General features: G+C 47.5%; 1 protein-coding gene and 1 long non-coding RNA gene across 4 annotated transcripts in view; both read right to left on the reverse strand.

Annotated features, from left to right (window-relative positions):
* galk2 (galactokinase 2) overlaps positions 1–15,259 on the reverse strand; it is a 206,237-nt gene that overhangs the window by 114,726 nt on the left and 76,252 nt on the right. The window lies entirely within an intron of this gene.
* Positions 9,242–11,192, reverse strand: LOC140387505 (uncharacterized). Its single transcript, XR_011933886.1, has 2 exons — positions 11,103–11,192; positions 9,242–9,716 (listed from the first exon to the last, which is right to left on the reverse strand). It is a non-coding gene; the product is annotated as an uncharacterized lncRNA (long non-coding RNA).

Consider the following 15,259-nt stretch of genomic DNA (forward strand, 5'->3'; position numbering starts at 1 on the left):
AGTTTTGGGGACTTGCCAGCTCACAAATGTCGGGGTCGAGATTTTCCAGTCCTCCCTGCCCGCGGGGTCTTCTGCCCCACCAATGTCAATGGACTTCTGGCTGACTCACCTCATCTGCCGTGATAGGGCCAGAAAATCCAGGTCAGTTGAGAGAAAATAGAGAGAATAAGAAATAAAACTGTGATTTGCATGTTCGGTCTTTTGGTTTCACGCTTAAACTGCTATAACAAAAGCGTTGTTATAATCTGACATTGGAGCAGCTCAATTATTGCAATCTTCGCATTTAATTGCATGGACCAAACGCTAACAAGATTGTCTTGCCTGTGGGTACAGTAATTTTCCTGTGTCTGGCTGACTACAGATTCAAGCAACAGACCCCGTAAATCCACCAGCCTTGGTTAGTACAAGTCTTAGGCTTTCTTTCCAGACCCAGATGTTTTCTTTTAAAATGCAGAAATGGAGGGCTAGATTCTCAGTTTCTGAGACGAAGTGCTCATGCCAACAGAGAAGCCGTGGACTTTCGCGACAGAAAAATTGGCGCCACACCTGCACCGATTTCGCTACTATTAATGGGCTAGCACCGGCGCCCCGTGGAACACAATCAACTCAAATGAAAAACCGTGCCAGATTCGCCAGGTCTGTGATTGACACTCAGGAGGTTGACAAGCTGCAGCTGCACATAAATGATTCTCCCCTCACACACACACCATCCCAGCCAACAACATGGCTGGAAGGAGAGCAGCGCCACGGTTCACGGACGCGGAACTGGAAACCCTCCTGGACACAGTGGAGGAGCGGCGGATGGCTCTGCACACCGGCCCGGGAAGGAGGCTGCCAGACGCCGCCGTCTGTCATGCCTGGGTGCAGGTGGCAGAGGCAGTCAGCGGCGTGGGCAACATCGCCTGTACCGGCATGCAGTGCCAGAAAAAAATTCACAACCACCTCAGTGAGGCCAGGGTGAGTAGGCAGCACTGTGCACCTTGCACTGTGCACCTTTCACTGACCCCACCCCCCCCCATACACCTGTAATCCGCCCCCACCTCCCCCCGGGGGAGGATGGAATCCCCACAATGCCCCATATGCTGGTTGCATATGCAGGGACTGGTTTAGCAGTGGGCTAAACAGCTGGCTTGTAATGCAGAACAAGACCAGCAGCGCGGGTTCAATTCCCGTACCGGCCTCCCCAAACAGGTGCCGGAATTTGGCGACTAGGGGCTTTTCACAGTAACTTTATTGAAGCCTACTTGTGACAATAAGCGATTATTATTATTATTATGCCAGCCATATCAGCCACCATGGCCGGGAGCCCTGGCCACTGAGGCCACCAGCTATCCACCCCTGGGCTGCATGCGTCAGACCGTCTAACACTGTTGTTGTATGTGTTCCCCCCGCCCCCCCACCCCGAAGGAGGAGGCCGCGCACAATCGCCGGGAGCAGGAGAAGACCGGAGGGGATCATCAGACCTGCAGCCCCTCACCAGGGCTGAGCAGAAGGCACTGGATGTGGCCGGCGGCCCAGAGGAAAGGGAGGTCGCCAAGGTGGAGTGCAGCCACGGGCAAGGAAGTGAGACCCCACTGAGTTGCGGTTTCCCATGACACGTGTGTCGATAACCCTACCTCACCCCACACTACAACACCATCCTCACCCTCCACCACCAACCCCCGCCCCTACCACCCCCGCTTCCCCCCCCCCCCCCCCCCCCCCCCCACTCCAGCCCGCGGTCTAATCATGCATCTGGTGTCTTGCAGGACCTGCCGGAGATGGGGTGGGTCCATCTGGTGGACCCCGCCCCCAGCCAATGCCAGAGCCGATGCCCCCCAGTCAGGCGAGCAGTGACGAGGAGAGCAGCTCAGACACCGGCCCTCCGCCAGAGACTCAGGGCACCCTGGAGCTCGGGTTGGAGGTTGGCAGTGAATTTCAGTCACAGCTATCTCCAACACTCTCCACCATCCCAAAGACACTCACCTCGGTTGGCCACTTTAGTGAAGAGGCTCCTGGGACATTATCTGGTGTGCACCTGACAGCTGATCCGGTACAGCAGGTAGAGGTAGGAGCACCCGAGGGGCTGGACAGTCGGATGGCAGGCATTGGGGCCGACGGTTTCAGCATGTCCAAGGCTTGGGGCATTCTGGTAAGGCGCTGGCTGAGGTCCAGGACAGGGCTGCCACCTCACAGGCAACAATTTGCCAGAGCCACCTGGACATTGCAGCGGCGCCCCTCAGCTTGGCTCACTCACAGCAGGCCATGGCTGGGAACGTCGGCGGCATTGCCCAGGTGCTGGCCAGCATGGCGCAGACACTGAGGCAGGTGGCCCAGTCCCAGAGGGAGATGGCGCAGTCACTGGCTGATGTGACACAGATCAAGGAGGTGGTGGCACAGTTGCAGCATGATGTGGCACAGTACCAGATGGAGATAATCCACTCCCTCTGCTCCATAGCCATGAGCATGCAGACCCTGGCCAAGACCAGAACGTGCCTCTAGGACTGGCAGCGCCAGGTGGCGGGGCAGGCTCAGGGGATGGCTCCGCTCGTACCCCCGTTCCATAGTGTAACCCGGGGGTCATCAGCACCCTGAGAGAGGAGGAGGTGCTGGGGCCCATGCTAGTGACTCCCGCAGGGGAGGTGCCGGAACACCACAGCACCTCGGACTCTCCCCCACCCCCTCCTGTCCCTGGTGCATCTGGTGAGTAGCGGGCAGAACAAGGCGGCACCACACCACCTGGGACACCTGAACAGCAGCCGAGCCCATCCAGGCCAGGTCGCCCCAGAAGACACGCGCCAAAGGGACCCTCGTTGCAGGTCAGGAGTCACAGCAGGCCACCTCCACACCTGCTGTGCCGTCTGGGGAACCATTTAAGTGCAGCGTCACGGCCCGTAAGGCTAGAAAGTTAGACACTAGTTAAGTTGTCACGGGTGCAGGGCACAGTTTAGCCATAGGGACTAGTGCACAGATCTGTAAATATTTGTTCACAATACATTTGATTCCACCGTTGCAACCTGCCCCGGCACTCTGTCTGATGGGTGTGAAGGATGGGCCTACCTGGACTGGCCGGGGGGTGGGGAATGGTGCAGGACCAGTGAGTGGCCTGTGCTCCACACCATCCTCCATCCCCCTGCCCCCCCCGCTCCACCGACTGTCCCCACCACCACCACCCCAGGGATTCGGTGTGATCGTGCGATAGAATGGCCAGCTCGCATGCACGGATTACCCAGGTGGACGGTGCAACCATGGGCATGGGTCAAGTTTTGTCATACGATGCGGAGCACTAGGGCCCATTGCAGTGAGGGTTGTCATCACCCTCCATCCCATGACTCATACTCGCTGTTACTGCCAACCCAGGGCCCCCACCCCATAGTGCTGCAGGTATGTATCATGTAGGGGGTGCAGGTGGGGGAAGGCCGGGGTGGAAAGTGAGGGGGGAGTGAGGTTGGGATGTGGTGTCGGTGCCCCTGGCCAGCCCCCCTCCCTCATAGTTGGTGAACCTGGAGGTGATCAGAGTGTCCTGTGCGCTTTGGCCCTGGCATACACGTTTTGCGGCCTCCCGTGCCCATGTCCTGCCCATACTCCCCTTCCCCGCATCCTGCTCTTTGGACGAGGCCTATCCATCAACCTCCTCCAGCACTTTGTCCCTCTGCTGTGCGATGTTGTGAAGGATGCAGCAAGCCACCACAATGCGGGCGACCTCCCAGCATCATACTGCAGGGCCCCTCCAGAGCGGTCCAGGCACCTGACCCACATCTTCAGGAGGCCGTAGCACCGCTCTATCACACCCCTGGCCGTCGTATGGCTGTTGTTGTAGCGGGTCTCTGCGTCGGGGGGGGGGGGGGGGGGAAACCAGTTATCTGCAGATGCCCCCCTGGGCCCAAGGCATCCCGGCGATGGCTGCGAACTCTGCTGCCCGGGCATCCTGGTGGGCTCGGTCCACATCAAAATGGATGTATTGTTCTGTCTGGGCATATAGGGCCTCCATGACAACGTGGATGCATCGGTGCACCGGGGTCTGTGAGATCCCGGACAAGTCGCCACTCGGTGCCTGGAAGGACCCCGTTGCGTAAAGGTTCAGGTGACTGTCACGTTGGCAGACACCGGGAGCGAGTGTCTTCTCCCATACCCCCGCGGTGCCAGGTGTGCCATCATCTGGCAGATATGTTGTACTGTCTCTCTGAATAGCCAACTTTACCAATAGTTTGGATCAATCTCATTTAACGTTCGGTACAAATCCAACCAGCATTAAGCCTCTACGGGGAACTTGGAGGAGTGCGGGGGGTTGAAGAAAGAGGAAGGTGAAGTTGCCGTCAAAGAAAGGGTTTAATTTTGTTGGTGGCACTGAAGCACGTAACCACATAAAGAGAGAATTGAGACTATGGTGAAACAGGTCCAGAGTGACTGCCAGCATGATTAACTACAGTAGATCCTGTTAAGCAGATGCACCTCCTAATGCTTGTGCAATCTAAATGATTAATTCCCTGTGCCTTAACACACTGCCATGTGCAAAGTGGATCACGTTTTATCACTTGATGCGATCACATTAATCAAAAATAAACTTTGAAATATGAATTCTAAAGACTTTTGGTTTCCTGTTACATTTGCATGAGGCAGCTGAATATTTTTATCTGTGCAATGCTACATGAAGAAATAGCCTTGCTAAATGGACCACGGGTGTCAACTCAAATGTTTAGTGTTCACCTTAGAAAGTGAAGTACTATGAAAGCCTTCTGACAACTAGCTTTATTGATTCCCTGGCACCTGGTATGATTTCAGTTCTATAATCTCAGGTTTTACCATGGATGAAAGCCATTTTTTTTTTTTTTAAATCAGGTTTTTGACCTGCCTTAAATTGCCCAATACAAAGTCTGGTTTCTCAGGCATATTAAACTGGGGACTTTATACTGTCAGGCAGGCAGCTATAATCAACTAGAGCAATTTAGCTTGAAATTGACTAAATTATCTCAATAGCTGATGTACAAAAATCTTGCCAAAGATAGTTAAAATGATCTACGGTAAACTTAGTGGAAATTACAATATTCTCCTGAGTGCAGAGAATTCTTATCTTACATGTTTGTAGTAAATTGACAGAATAAAAGCCCGCTGCATCAAGACTAAACAGTCATGATAATAACAGCAGAAAATGTCAAAATCAAAACAGGTTTCGCGATGTTTGGGATTCTTGAACTTTCTAGTCCATGGGCCACATTGGTGGGGTTTTTTTTGCCCCACCTATCACAAACCAGTCCTGCCCGATCCCACTTGCCACCACAAAAAATACTCATCAGAATTAATGGGAAGATTGCCACTTATTTTGATGAATCACAGAATTGTTACAGATCAGGAGGCCATTTAACCCATCATGTCTGCACTCGCTCTCCAAACGAGCATCATGACTTAGTACCATTCTCCTGCCTTTTCCTCCATACCCCTCTGCACATTACTTCATCTAATGCCCTCTCGAATGCCCCTCCAACACACTTCCAGGTAGTGCACTCCAGACCCCAGCCACTCTGTGCCAATAGTTATTTTCTCACATCACACTAGTTTTGTTTGCAAATCAGTTTAAATCTGGATCCTCATGTTCTTGATCCTTTTACAAGGGGGAACAGTTTCCCCCTATCTGCTCTGTTCAGCCTCATGATTTTGAACATCTATCAAATCTTCTCTTCACCTTCTTCACTCCAAGGAGAATAGTCTCAATTCCTCCAGTCCATCTTCATAACTGAAGTTTCTTATCCCTGAACCATTCGGCAGCCTGGAATCCCTGGAACCATAGGCAACACAATAGCAGAGTGTTTAGCACTGCAGTTTCACACCGCCAGGGTCCCAGGTTCAATTCCCGGCTTGGGTCACTGTCTATGCGGAATCTGCACGTCCTCCCCCTGTCTGCGTGGGTTTCCTCCGGGTGCTCGGTTTCCTCCCACAAGTCCCTAAAGACATGCTGTTAGGTAATTTGCACATTCCGAATTCTCCCTCCGTGTACCCAGAACAGGCGCCGGAATGTGGCGACTAGGGGCTTTTCACAGCAACCCTAATGTAAGCCTACCTGTGTCAATAAAGGTTATTATTATTGCAAACCTTTTTTTCACATTCTCCAATGTGCTCACATAGGGCTGGGTTCTCTAATCCCGCGGCAGTGTCTCCACGCCGTCGTAAACGCCGTTGTGTTTTACGACGGTGGAACGGGTCGACCCGACGACTAATTCTGGCCCGCAAAAGGGGTCAGCACGGTATTGGAGCAGACCACGCTACTCCAGCTGCTGATCCCGGCACGAACTTGGCGCCGCGGGATCCGGGCATGCGCAGTGCCTTCCTTCAACGCATCAGCCCCGACGCAACATGGCGCAGGACTACAGAGGCCCCCAGCCAGAGAGTCTGGCCCGCCGATTGGTGAGCCCCGATCGCAAGCCAGGCCACATCGGAGCCCCCCCCCCCCCCGGGGTCGGACAACCCCCCCCCCCCCCGGGGTCGGACACCCTCCCCCTCCCCACAGGCCGCACCCTGACTCTTCAACGCCGCGGTCCCGCGGGCGCCAGAGGGACTCTGCGTTTTCACGACAGCCGCTCGACCCATCCGAGAATTGGCGGGCTGGCCGCGTAGAGCGGCCCTCGACCGGCACTGCGCCAACCACGCCGGCATCAATGGCGGCGTGGCGCGATTCGCGCCAGTCGCGGGGATTCCCCGGCCCGGCCCCGGGCTGAGAGAATCCCGCCCATTGTTCCTATAGTGTGGCGCTCAGAACTATGAGAAATATTCCAGCTGAGGTCCAACAAGTTTCTTGCATAAGTTCAGCGTAACCTCCTTCCTCGCCTACTCTATGTCCCTCTTAATACATCCCAGAAAATGATCTGGTTTATTAACTGTTCTCTCCACCTGCCCTGCCACCTGCGCCCTTTAAGAATTTTACCTCTCATTTTATATTCCCTCTCCATGTTCTTCCTGCCAAAATGCATTACATCAGCTGGAATATTGCAAGTCAGTAACGCACATTTTGGACCTGCCCACAGATCACACTGAGAACCACTGAGCTATGCTTCAGTACCACAATCACTATGAGCAATATGGAAAATCAACATTAGCAAAACAAGGAGAAAATTAACTCTTCCTACATCAGTAACTCGTCTTATCTGACATGATGACACTGCCAATGAGGTCATTTGTCCCACTTTGGCAGGTTCTTTGTTTTAAAATGCACCAAAATTTGAATTGACTACATCTGTCACATGATATCAATCCAGAGTGGTGGACCTTCACTGGCTGATAAAATGAGACCAAGTTACCCAAAATCATTCCGACCTTCAAAACAAACGGTTGATCGGATCACGGAGAAATCAAGGGAAGTTGAGTGTTTGATTTATTTTTTTTTAAGTCTAGAAAACTTAAGAATTACTTAAGCGAATAGAAAAACTACAGTAACTTTAACAATTGGAACCCAGAAAGAGTAAGGGAGGGAAGTGGGAGCAGAAATTAACTGGCTTTTTTTCAAGCATTGGGATTGGGACTGGTTTCGCACAGTGGGCTAAATAGTTGGCTTGCAATGCAGAACAATGCCAGCAGCGCAAGTTCAATTCCTGTACCGGCCTCCCCGAACAGGCGCCGGAATGTGGCGACTAGGGGCTTTTCACAGTAACTTCATTGAAGCCTACTTGTGACAATAAGCGATTATTATTATTATTAATTTTGTTCTAACGTTCTAAATGGGAAGATACCAAGAATACTTATTGAACAAATTATCAGGTGCGAAGTGCTCATAAATCTGAACATCTTCCAAATATGAACCAAACTGCAATGAATCCAAGTAGTTCTAATCAGTCACTGAGACAAAATTACCAGCCCAATTCATTAACATAAATCTACGTGATAGTAAAAATCCTTCTGTCAATAATAAACGTGACAGCAGTGTCGGTTGTGAAAAAATTGTATTATGCATGTTTTGAACTTGCAATATTTTTCTTCCTAATTTTTCTTTTAATTGTTACTCCATTTCTTTCTTGCTTCCTAATCCACATCTTGTTCCATAAAGCATTTACAAGGCTATATCTATCCAAATCAGTTTGCAACAGAAACATGGAGATAAAGTTGTCATGATAGCTCCTTATACCCAGCAGGCTAAATACTCCTGAAAGCACATCACAAAAGTAATATTTTTTTTAAACAAAGAAATTCATCAACTTATTGATTCCCTCAATCACTCTGTCGTCTCTTCCTCAACACAAAGTCAACATCCACAATATAGATCCAGATATATTCTTCATGCTTCCCTCAGCTCCTTTACTTCAAAGTGCAGATAAACCCAGGTCCAATTTCCTAAAGGCAAATGCAAATCTAGAAGATAAAGTGCCGATGCATCCATCGTCCAGCTAGTTAGTTATGTTTCCCCATTCCCAACTCTCCACCTGACAAAGAAAGAACTTACATTTAGATAGTCCCTATATCACCTCAGGATGTCTAAAAGTGCTTTGCAGCCAATGAAAAAGTATTTCTGACATGCAGTCACTGTTGTAACGCACAAACCAGCTCCAACTGCAACACCATTTTCTCCCTTGCACAGATTTGGCCCAGAATGTAGGTACCAAAAATAAAAGGATGGGGGGGGGGATAAATTATTATATACTATACAGCAATAATTATATAATACTGCCGATGAGATCGGCTGGTATTAGAAATATTGAAATTCAAGCTGCTGTTGCGAATTATTTACTGTTATAAAACAAGGAACTTTAATGAAAATTCAAGATAGTAATTGGTTTTCATGTAAACCCTGATATTGGTCTTACATAGAGCAAAATCGCGTGCCATTCAAGTATAAATCAGAAAAACTACTTCTGGGTAATGCTCAAAAGAGCAAGTCCTTCTTAAACGTGAGACTAATTAAAGTTACATCTGCTTCAACTTAGCATGCAAAGTTCCAATTTGCTGCTATTTCACATATGTTTTGTGTGGTAATGGCACTTATTTTCATCAGGAGCTGGGACGTTTGTCAGACATTATCTGCTTGTCATCATAGCCACCAGAATTAAGCAATGATGTTATCTGTTCTGTTAACCTTTTGCTCTCATGTCTGCACTATGCGTGGCTCCATGTTTGACGCAGATTTGCCACAAGCAGCTTTTCAACGTGCTCCATTTCCCTTTTGTGTTTTGGAATAAACAAGTCTGACACACAGATTGATTTTTGAACAACAGAATTTCACGAGCTGGGAAGTTTGCCAGTGCACTTCAGAAGACAATTTCGGAGATCCTTACAACTTCAACAGATTGAAAGGACATAATGTTTAATTTATTCATTAATTTGTCTGCACTTTATAACAGAATTCATAGTGCCATTGAAAACATTTGAGCAATGTTGTGAAGAATGAAAGAAAATCTTGTTTTCTGTTTCAGCCTTGTGACAATAAAGCTAGAAGGACCCCAATTCACACTTTTTCTGTGCTGGCATAAGCAGGGTTTACTACAAGGCATAATTCAAAATGATACGTCTATGTTTTTCACTGACACATGGTAGGAAAGGAGTCATATAAATCAGATAATGAACAACAAAGGGCAGAGCTGTAAATAGAAAACTTTAAATTGTCATCTTCTTTTCCACATTCTGCCTCCTTACACACACACATCCACTTCCACTCGGAATGGTCCACTGCTGAACCCTGAATTCTATTTGACATTGGGTGTGCATCAGTTAGAACAGTTTTTGCTGAAGGTAGATTGCATCTCCAAATCAAATCAAATCTATAAATCAAAGAAGAAATTATACAATCTATTATTGAAATAAAAATAGTGAAGATACAAAGAAAATCCATTTATTTCTGCTCTAGATTGGTGCCCATTGTTCCTATTACTACAACAGCTAACTAAAACATCCTTAATCGGGCGGCATGGTGGCACAGTGGTTAGCGCTGCTGCCTCACAGCACCGAGGACCCGGGTTCGATCCCGGCCCCAGGTCACTGTCCATGTGGAGTTTGCACATTCGCCCCGTGTGGTGTGGGTCTCACTCTCACAACACAAAGATGTGCAGGGAACGTGGATTGACCATGCTAAATTGCCCCTGAATTGGAAAAAAAATAATTGGGCAATTAGAAAAAAAAATAAAGCATCCTTTGTCTTTAATTAACACATGTATATCAAACATACATTAGATCTGGTTTCAACAAAACCTGTAATATGTTCGGAGATGGCAGTGGGCAGGGATCAAGAGATTTGGGGATCTCTTTCTCGATTAGATTTTTCCGAGTTTGGAGAAGCTCGAGGAGGAGTTTGAGTTGCCAGGTGGGAAAGGGTTCCAGTACCTGCAAGCGAGGGACTTTATATGGGGGCAGGTCTCGAGCTTTCCACACCTCGCACAAAGGGGGTTACAGGATAAAGTGATGTCGAGAACAAGGGTTGGGGAGGGGAAGGTCTCGATCAACAAGGAGCTGATTGAGTGGGAGGAAGCCCCAATAGGGGAGGTGAAGAGAAAATGGGAAGAGGAGTTGGTGGGGGGGGGGGACTTCGAGGCTGGGTTATGAGAGGAGGCCTGCGGAGCATTAACACGTCCTCGTCATGTGCCAGGCTCAGTCTGATCCAATTCAAGGTGGTCCACAGGGCTCATATGACTGTGGCCCGGATGAGCAGGTTCTTTGAGAAGGTGGAGGACAGGTGTGGGCGAAGTCCTGAGAATCATGTACACATGTTCTGGGCATGTCTGAGGCTGAGGGGCTTTTGGCAGGGATTTGCAAGGGAGGCTGGCTCAGAGTCCAGAGGTGGCGATCTTTGGAGTGTCAGAAGACCCGGGAGCCCAGGGTGTGAGAGGCCGACGTTTAGGCCTTTGCTTCCCTGGTGGCCCGGAGATGGATTTTACTGGGATGGAGGGACTTGGAGGCCCCGAAGTCAGGGGTTTGGGTGAGTGACATGGCAGGGTTTCTCAGGCTTGAGAAGATTAAATTCGCCTTGAGGGGTTTGTTACAGAGGTTCGCCTGGAGGTGGCAGATATTTTCTTTTTTTAAAATCTGTAATATGTTCTAGTTTTCATGGATTTTCACAAACACACTCTCAACGTTCAATGTCATGGTGAAAGCACATATATAGCTCACATTTATCTTATACAAAAGCTACAAATCGATAGTTTGCAACTTACCTGCCTTAGTGCCAATTTAATAATTTAAGGCTGTGGGTTTGTAATTCACAACAGAAACTTCCTTAGATTTACAACAGAAGTCATATTCCTGTAACCGAAGCAAAATGAATATATGCAGGACGGAGCTAAATGTCACAATCTGTTCTGTTTTAAATCAAATCTTGCTTTGCTAAACTTTCTGGATGTTCCCTTGCCAAACTGTAAGGAGGTTAAGAATAAACATGTAAAAAGAAAATGCTGTCTAGCTCTGTCTGCAACGGAGTGATTTTCCTCAAGCCTTCCTGTTTACTAATCACCTGTTGACACATAGGACAATCTTTCCTTTTGTTACTTCAACAAATAAGGATGACTATGTGCTGGTGTTCCCTCACCATTCCATACACAACATTGAGATAAGACACTATGCTTCCAATGCTGCTCTGGAATAAATATCTTCCACCTGTGCTGTAACAATTCTGTGATTCTGTAGTAAGTTCAGGAGTAATCTTAATCATTCTTCCCTATTTTCTCAACATCTTTCTACAAGGGATAACTGAAATTAGGAAGTTAGAATCACACAGAATCATAGAATTTGCAGTGCAGAAGGAGGCCATTCGGCCCATCGAGTCTGCACCAGCCCTTGGAAAGAGCACCCTACTCAAGCCCACGCCTCCACCCTATCCCCGTAGCCCCACTTAACCTTTTTGGACACTAAGGGCAATTTAGCATGGCCATTAACCTGCACATCTTTGGACTGTGGGAGGAAACCGGAGCAACCGGAGGAAACCACGGAGACACGGGGAGGACATGCAGACTCCACACAGACAGTGACCCAAGCCTGGAATCGAACCTGGGACCCTGGAGCTGTGAAGCAATTGTGCTAACCACTGTGATACCGTGCTACATAGATTCAAATTGAAAGGAATTTCATGTAATGCATGATACAGAAGTCATACCGAACAGCTAATAATAAATCATCCACCGATATTAAAATCCTTTATGGCTGCAGCATTTCTTGCTGTTAAACGTACTTCCTCTCCTGTGATACTTAGCAATCAATTCCTGCTTGCATTGTTTTTAACAGACAAAGTTGTACCATCCTCCTTCACCATTACATCAAGCTTTTAGGCTTCCAACAACCTTTCTAACTTGTACCCTCAAGCTGTAGAGATTCCTGCAATTGACCAATTATATTACTTAAAGCAATTCTGAGCCACCGGCACCCCTCCCCGTTTCACAATTTCCAGCTACAAAGCTCACCTCCCATAGACCCAACATCCTACCTTCTCCCACAATGCTGTCATTTCAACCCTGTGCTTCTCACCTTCCTACTTAAGGGAACTGGTCCCACTGCTCTTCACACCTAGCTACATGTGCCCACCACTTGCATGCGCCACATCATCTGCGTTCTCTACTTACACTACCTGTCGCCTTGCTCTGGTGACTCCGAATTGAGCTGCCACCAAGCTGCTTCCTTCTGTTCCCATGAGCGCCAACTTACATTTGCTTATTTCACTTGCAATTTACCACTATACTTTATCACTATATGCTCTTTCAAAAAAAATGTTAGACAATCAAGCCATTCAGTTCACTAAATGTGAACCCTTTACTCGGTGGAGAGTCAAATGAAGGGCCAGATTGATGTATTCTTGCTGAGAACATCCTCCATTACACTGTCCATGCTGGGCATATTTCATTATTATTCTGACAACATCTCACCTCCAAATATAACCACTAACCCTTAAGCATCCCTAAGTATCTTTATATAATGGGTTATCATAATTAGTATAATTGAAACATATTGTTGCAGTGTCAGTGGGACTACCCTCTTGATGGCCCACCAGCTTGTGATTAAGGATTGTACATGTTGTTGAAGCAAACATATGAAATATTGTTCTGAGTAAAATGCCATTCAGTCTTTAGGAAAACACAGCAGTAAGGTTGCACAAACCTGCACTGCCTATGATGGACTACTCAGAAAACCATAGAATTGCTCCAGTGCAGAAAGAGGCCATTCGGCCTTGGTGTTTTCACCGACCCTCTGAAAGAGCACCCTACCTAGGCCCACTCCCCTGCCCTATCCCCGTAACCCCACCTAACCTGCACATCTTTGGACTGTGGGAGGAAACCGGAGCACCCAGAGGAAACCCACGCAGACACAGGGAGAAACTGCAAACTCCACACAGTCAGCCAAGGCCGAATTTGAATCCTGGTGCTGGGAGGCATGTAGCCATCTGGGATGGCCACTTACAAAGGATCCCAGGAAATTTGGTCACCCCAAGACTCAGACACTCAGAGCTTATGTATATTGGCAACTCAGATAACTAGACGCTATCGAAACCCCCAGCTACTTTGCATTCTAATGGCCCATTTTCCCAGAACAAAAGACCTGTACTCAGGTAACAGATACAGAAACAGACTCATCGGCGCCACTCCCTTTGCTCAGGGAGCCCAAAAAGCCAAGGTCAATGACCGCTCAGGACACGCCCCGCCATCAAAGCAACCGCCTCTTTACTGGCCAAAATCGAAGGCAGTAATCAAAGCCTGCCGAATTATTGGGTCCAAAGCTAAGGACCGCCCAAAGGAGCGCGAAACCCCAAAAGGATAAAGAGAGAGACACTGCCATGTGTTCAGTCTCTCTTGGCCCCAGCGCTCGGTCTCTCTTGGCCCCAACCTACGCCTAAAACCAAGTGCAGCATCACGACCAGAAGACAAGTTCAAGACCAACGATCGCTACCAGATGGATGAGCCCAGCAGAAACAAAGTCACTTCTCCAGACCCAGCCACGCAAAAGCCAAACAAAGGCCTTGTTCCTCTGCATAAAGCCAGGTGCCTGAAGTTAAGTACAGGTCGTTGTAGTGTTAGGTGTAATTTAGCTTGTAGTGTTTTATGTTGCATGTTGAAGTAATTCTTGTGTGTAAATAAACTATCATTGAACTAACTAACTGGTTGTTTGGTCTTTGATCGATATCCGGTAAAACCTTGTGTGGTATCATTTGATACCTGGTGACTCTGAAAAGCAATATCATTAATAACTGTCATATCAGTATCCAGTTAAAAAGAGCAACATTATTGGTGTCTCCGGTGAGAATTGGCAACAGGCAGCAGTGCTAACCACGGTGCCGCCCATACAAGAATCATTAACTTTTTTTTTTTTTAAAAGCACCATGTACGTTTGACCAGAACGTAAACAATTCAACTGCCAACACCTCAACACTATTTGAAACGAAAGAAAATTTACTCTGGCTTTTATTGAAATATGTGAAAATGAGTTTCTTTGAAATTGATGGCTATTTGCCAAACTTTAGGGCACATCGCCTGGAAGATAGTTAACAAAGTAACCACTTTTCCACAACATTCCCTTTTTAGGAATATGTTTCTAAACTTAGATGGATCAGAATCCGTTTAAATAAAATCATCATCTTTCCTGGCCACTGAGCGCCTCCCTTTAGACTGAGTGTATAACCAGTTTCTCTTTTCATTCAAAACATTTGCTCCAGGAACCCCCTGGTTCTCAGGTTCAATTTCCGGCTTGGGTCACTGTCTGTGCGGAGTCTGCACGTTATCCCCGTGTCTGTGTGGGTTTCCTCCGGGTACTTCGGTTTCCTCCCTCAAGTCCCGAAAGACGTGCTGTTAGGTGAATTGAACATTCTGAATTCTCCCTATGTGTACCGAAACAGGCGCCGGAATGTGGCAACTAGGGGCTTTTCACAATAACTACATCGCAGTGTAAATGTAAGCCTATTTGTGACAATAAAGATTATTATAAAAAGAGTAATTTTACCCTTGAACGGGAATGTAAGAAAGTCTTAACAAATCAGGAGAGCAATTTGCAATAATATACCAAAGGTTCCAAATTAGTTGGCACTTGTATTTATATTGGAAATGCAGTGGCAATATTATTGCACATTTAATCGTATTTATTCACTACATGCCTTTGGATAAATTATTCTGAAAGACGGTACCCAATACACTAAGAAATCCAATCGCAGCATTTCTACAAGTGTTCCTCTGAAACCAATCCCAGAAATTCTTAATTAAATTAATATTGGGAAGGTTACGTTGAAAGAAAATAAGTCAGAAATTATGGAATTGTAAATAGCACATAGATCTCTTGCAGCAAGTTTTTTCTTTATTGGATACAAATACAGAAAAATGCTGGAAAAACTCAGCTGATC

Source organism: Scyliorhinus torazame, chromosome 12 (genome assembly GCF_047496885.1).
Source record: "Scyliorhinus torazame isolate Kashiwa2021f chromosome 12, sScyTor2.1, whole genome shotgun sequence".
NCBI lineage: Eukaryota > Metazoa > Chordata > Chondrichthyes > Carcharhiniformes > Scyliorhinidae > Scyliorhinus > Scyliorhinus torazame.